Raw genomic sequence first — 5973 nt, 5'->3', positions numbered from 1 at the left:
TTGGTAAAATTAGAATAATTTCTACATCAAAAATAAGAAATATTAGAGTTATAATATAAAAATTAATTGAAAATGGTAATCGTGCTCTAGTAATAGGATCAAATCCACATTCAAATGGTGTAATTTTTTCTCGATCTTTATTTATAATTATTGAAAAAAAAAATTAATTAAAATAATTAAAGAAATAATAATAAATATAAAGATAAAAAATATGAAGATATTAAAAATTATATATATTATTTGATTAAATCTTTTAATTGGAAATTAAATGTAATTATTTATACTATATATATATATATATATATATATATATATATATATATTTAATATATTCATCAATAAATTAGGATATAAAGAATAAGTCAAATAATATCAACAAAATGTCAATATCATGTAGCTGCTTCAAAATGAAAATGATGAATTTTAGAAAAGTGGTTTAAATATATTCGAATTAATCTTGTTCTTAAAAAAATGATACCTAATAATACATGGAGACCATGAAATCCTGTAGATATAAAAAAAATTGATCCAAAAATTCCATCGTTAAAAGTAAAAGGAGCTTCCATATATTCAATTATTTGGATAGAGGAAAAATACATACCTAGTAGAATTGTAAAAATTAATGGTGTTATAGATTTTTTTTTGTTTTTAATTAATAAATTATGTCTTCATGTAATAGTAAATCCTGAAGAAATTAAAATAATTGAATTTAAAAGGGGGATATCATAAGGGTTAAATATAATAATATTTTTAGGTGGCCATATTATACCAATTTCAATTCTTGGGGAGATTGCTGAATGAAGGTAAGTTCAAAAAAAAGAAATAAAAAAAAATAATTCTGAAATAATAAATAAAATTATTCCAAATTTTAATAATTTTAAAACACTTAATGTATGACATCCTTGTATTGTTCTTTCTCGAATAATATCTCGTCATCATTGGTATAGAATTAAAAATAGAATTAATAAATTAAATATAGTAATATTGAAGTTAGAAGAATTAAATCAATAAATAGTTCTTAATAACAAATTTAAAATTCTTCATGAAGTTATTAAAGGTCAGGGTCTTAAAGTTACTATATGAAATGGGTGGTGATGAGATATTTTCATTTAATTAGATTCATTAAAATATAATAAAGTTAAAATAGAAAATACATAAGATTGAATAATAGAAACTGAAATTTCTAAAATTATTAATAAATTTTGGATAAAAAAAAGAATTAATATATAAGGTATATTTTCTAAAGTTGTTCCTAATAAGGATAAAAGTAAATGTCCTGCTAATATATTAGCAGATAGTCGAATTGCAAGAGTTCATGGTCGAATAAAATTTCTAATAGATTCAATTAAAATTATAAAAATTATTAAAGGTCCTGGTGTGTTTATGGGTAGAAGATGAATGAATATTTTATTAGTGTTATTTAATCATCCAAATAATATAAATCTTATTCATAATCTTAGGGATAAAGAAAGATTAATAGATAAATGTCTTGATGGTGTAAAAATATAAGGTATTAAACTTAATAAATTTAATTTTAAAAATATAATTATAATAGTTAAAAAAATAATCAAGTTTGATGAAAATTTTTTTTTTGTTAAATTAAAAAATTCTTGAAAAATTTTTTTGTAGAAGTTTAATCAAAAGATATTAATTCGTGAAGGTAGTAATCAATAAGGTCAATTTATTAATATTAAAGGAAAAAATAAAATTAATCAATTTAAAGATAAAAATTTATTTGTAGAAGGGTCAAAAATTGAAAATAAATTTGTTAACATTTAAAATTTAATAGTTTTTTTTATTAATTTAAAATTATTTAAATTAGTATAAGTAGTTGGTGAAAATGAAAAAGGAGAAAAATATAAAATTGAAACATATATATATATAATTATAAGTATAAAAAAGAAAAGTAAAAGTCAATATATAGGTCTTATTTGAGGGATAAAAGAATAAAATCATTAGAAGTAGACGATTAACTACTATATTTTGGTTTAAGAGACCATTTCTTTCTTTCAGACATCTAATGAAAGAGTATTATTATAATAATTTTAAAATGACAATTTAATGTTATAAAATTTAACTAATTCTTTAATTATTTTTATTAATTCAATTAATAAAATTAAAATAATTTGTTCTTTCAATAACAATAGGTATAAATCTATGGTATGCACCACAAATTTCAGAACATTGTCCAAAAAATATTCCAGGTCGTAAAGAAATTAAAGATATTTGATTAATTCGACCTGGTGAGGCATCTATTTTAATTCCTATAGTTGGGATAGTTCATGAGTGAATTACATCTATAGAAGATACTAGTAATCGAATAGGAATTTTATAAGGAATAACTGCTCGATTATCAACATCTAATAAACGAAATTGATTAATATTTTCAATTGATTTAACTATATAAGAGTCAAATATAAAATTAGAAAATTCAGGATATTCATAACTTCAATATCATTGATGACCAATTGATTTAATAGTAAAATATGTAGGGTTTCATAATTCATCAATAAAATAAAGAGTTTTAAGAGAAGGGATTGAAATAATTAAAAGTATAATTATAGGAGTGATAGTTCATAAAATTTCAATATTGTGATTTTTTAATAAATTTAAATTTAAATATTTATTATTTAAAATAAAAATTATTATATATATAGTAGAAATAGTAATTATTGTTAGGATAATTATTGTAAAATTATAAAAATAAAATAAATTATCAGCAAATGGAGAGTTAGGATCTTGGAAAGAGTATATATTTCATGTAGCTATATTTATTATATAAATAAATTTTAATAAAAATTATTAATTTTATTTATGAGACTTAAATTCATTACACTATTCTGCCATATTAAAATTTAAAAATAATAATAGGAAGTTCATTATATGAATGTCTATAAGGGGGGTAATTTTGTAATCACTCTAAAGATGATTGAAAATATTTAAATATAATTAAACGTTTTATAATTAATCTCTCTAAAATAATGAAGATTAATAAAATTATTCTATTAAAAGCAATTAATGAACCAATTGATGAAATTAAATTTCAACAATAGTAAGCATCTGGGTAATCTGAGTATCGTCGAGGTATTCCTATTAATCCTAAGAAGTGTTGTGGGAAAAAAGTTATGTTTACTCCAAGGAATATTATAATAAATTGAATATTTAATAGTTTTTTATTTAGTGTAAGTCCAGTGAATAGGGGGTATCAATGAATTAATCTTGCAATAATTGCAAATACTGCACCTATAGATAAAACATAGTGGAAATGACCAATTACATAATATGTATCATGAAGTATAATATCAATAGAAGAATTTGATAGTATAATTCCAGTTAATCCCCCTAATGTAAATAAGAAGATAAATCCTAAAGATCATATAATTGATGGGTTTATTTTAATTTTTGATCCACAATAAGTAGCAATTCATCTAAATACTTTAATTCCTGTTGGTACAGCAATAATTATAGTAGCAGATGTAAAATATGCTCGTGTATCAACATCTAATCCTACAGTAAATATGTGATGAGCTCATACGATAAATCCTAAAAATCCAATTCCTAATATAGCATAAATTATTCCTAAATTTCCGAAAATTTCTTTTTTTCCTCTTTCGTTAAAAATAATATGTGAAATTAATCCAAATCCGGGAAGAATTAAAATATAAACTTCAGGATGTCCAAAAAATCAGAATAAATGTTGGTAAAGAATAGGGTCTCCTCCCCCAGAAGGGTCAAAAAAAGATGTATTTAAATTTCGGTCTGTTAATAGTATAGTAATAGCACCTGCTAAAACAGGGAGAGAAAGAAGAAGTAAAATAGCAGTAATTTTAACTGATCAAGGAAATAAGGGGATTTGATTTATATTAAGTGAAATATTTTTTATTAATATAATTGAAACAATAAAATTAATAGCACCTATAATAGAAGAAATACCTGCGATATGTAAAGAAAAGATAGTAAAATCAACAGAAAAAGATGAGTGATATATAATTGAAGATAGGGGGGGGGTAAATAGTTCAACCTGTTCCTGATCCTGTAGATAAAGTTCTTCTTATTATAAGTATAAATAATGAAGGAATTAATAATCAAAATCTTATATTATTTATACGTGGGAATGCTATATCAGGAGCTCCAATTATTAGTGGTACTAATCAATTTCCAAATCCCCCAATTATAAATGGTATAACTATAAAAAAAATTATAATAAAAGCATGTGAAGTTACAATAGTGTTATAAATTTGATCATTATTAATTCATCTTCCAGGTGTTCTTAATTCTATACGAATAATTATACTTAAAGATGCTCCGATTATTCCTGATCATATAGCAAAGATAAAATAAAGTATTCCAATATTTTTATGGTTAGTTGAATAAAATCATTTTTGATAATAAATTTTATTTAGAAATATTATGCCTGATAAAAGGAGTAAACTGTAAATTTATTTATGAAAATAAATTTTCTAATATTAAATTAAGATTTAAATAATTAAGTTAAATATATATTTATATAAAACTTTGAAGGTTTTAAGTTTTATTAACTTAAAATCTTTATTTATATAGTTTATAAAAAATATTAAATTGCAAATTTAAAGAAATTAAAAAATTATAAATTTAGTTTATAAATGAAAAGGTAAAAATTAAGGTAAATGTTAAAAATGAAAAATATATAATAAATATAATATTAAAATTAGAATAATCAAATAAATTAATTTTATGTCTAATTTTAGAATTTGTTAAAAAAAAATTGTTATTATTAAAATTTAAATAATTAAAGGTTATTAGTAATCTAGAAAAGATAATTAATATAGATAATATAATTATATAATTATTTGATAATATAAGATCAATTAAATTTCATTTAATAATAAATGGTAAAAATGGTGGAAGTTGGGAGTATTTGAATATTATTAAATTATAAAATATTTTATTTTTATAATTTAATCTTAAATTTAAAGAGTTTTTGTAGTAAAGATTTAATTTTTTAAGTATAAGTAAGATTATAAGAGTTGAAGTTATATAAATGGTTATATAAATGATTATAATATTAAAATTTAAATAAGAAAAGATTAATAATAAAGGAATATTATATATGGATGAGTAATTTATTAAAAGAGTAAAGGATGAGGTATTTATTGAAAAAATTACTGGGGGTAGTATAAAGAAAATTAATATAAATAAAATAATAAAATTAAATTTAATAAAATTTAAAAATATAAAAATAGGGATACATTTAATAATTGTTAGTAATAAAATTAATGAATTAAAATTAATTTTTTTTATTAAAAAATTTATTCATCTATTTAAGGGGTATAATCCTAATTTTAATCATAAGCTAAATAACAAAATAAAATTAATATATAAATTAAATGTTTTATTTAAAAATCTATAAATAATTAAAATAGAAGTTATTGAAGAAATTATAAAATATATAATTCTATAAATTTTTAAAGAATTAATATTTAAATAAATAGTGTATAATATAGAGGAAATTTCTAAAAATATTCATATAAAGAATAAATTAGGAATAAGTAAGGAGAGAATTATTAAACTTAATAAATTTAAATAAATAATAAAGTTTATTAATAATTAATTTATATTTAGTTTTAATTTTAAAAATTAATTATATTAAAAATTTTAATTATAAATTATAAATTTAAATATATTCAAGTGTTTTAAGCATATAAAATTTTGAATTTTGCGGAATTAATTAATTTAATGAATATAAATATATTTATATAATAATAAATAAATAAATAAAATTTATTAATAAAAATTTAGTAAAAGTGATTTTTTAACACATTTTTATTACATCAAAATAATCCTTTATTCAGGCATTTTACTTATATAAAAGATTTTTCTATATTTAGGGTATGAACCTAAAAGCTTAAATTTAGCTTATTTATATAAGTTTATAATAATTATTATATAGAGAAAATTAAAGAGAAATTCTTATAGAAAATAATTTTTATTTAA

The 5973-nt window shown here is 19.2% G+C and overlaps 3 pseudogenes; all 3 read right to left on the bottom strand.

Moving 5' to 3' along the window:
- Window positions 1-320: 320 nt before the first annotated feature.
- Window positions 321-959, bottom strand: LOC143363427 (cytochrome c oxidase subunit 3 pseudogene; annotated as a pseudogene).
- Window positions 960-2081: 1122 nt separating this feature from the next.
- Window positions 2082-2831, bottom strand: LOC143363465 (cytochrome c oxidase subunit 2 pseudogene; annotated as a pseudogene).
- LOC143363422 (cytochrome c oxidase subunit 1 pseudogene) lies at window positions 2082-4355 on the bottom strand (annotated as a pseudogene).
- Window positions 4356-5973: the final 1618 nt, after the last annotated feature.

This window comes from Halictus rubicundus, unplaced genomic scaffold (assembly GCF_050948215.1).
Source record: "Halictus rubicundus isolate RS-2024b unplaced genomic scaffold, iyHalRubi1_principal scaffold0047, whole genome shotgun sequence".
Lineage (NCBI taxonomy): Eukaryota > Metazoa > Arthropoda > Insecta > Hymenoptera > Halictidae > Halictus > Halictus rubicundus.
Note: the sequence above shows the minus strand (reverse complement) of the source record. Positions and strands in the feature narration are given on the sequence as shown.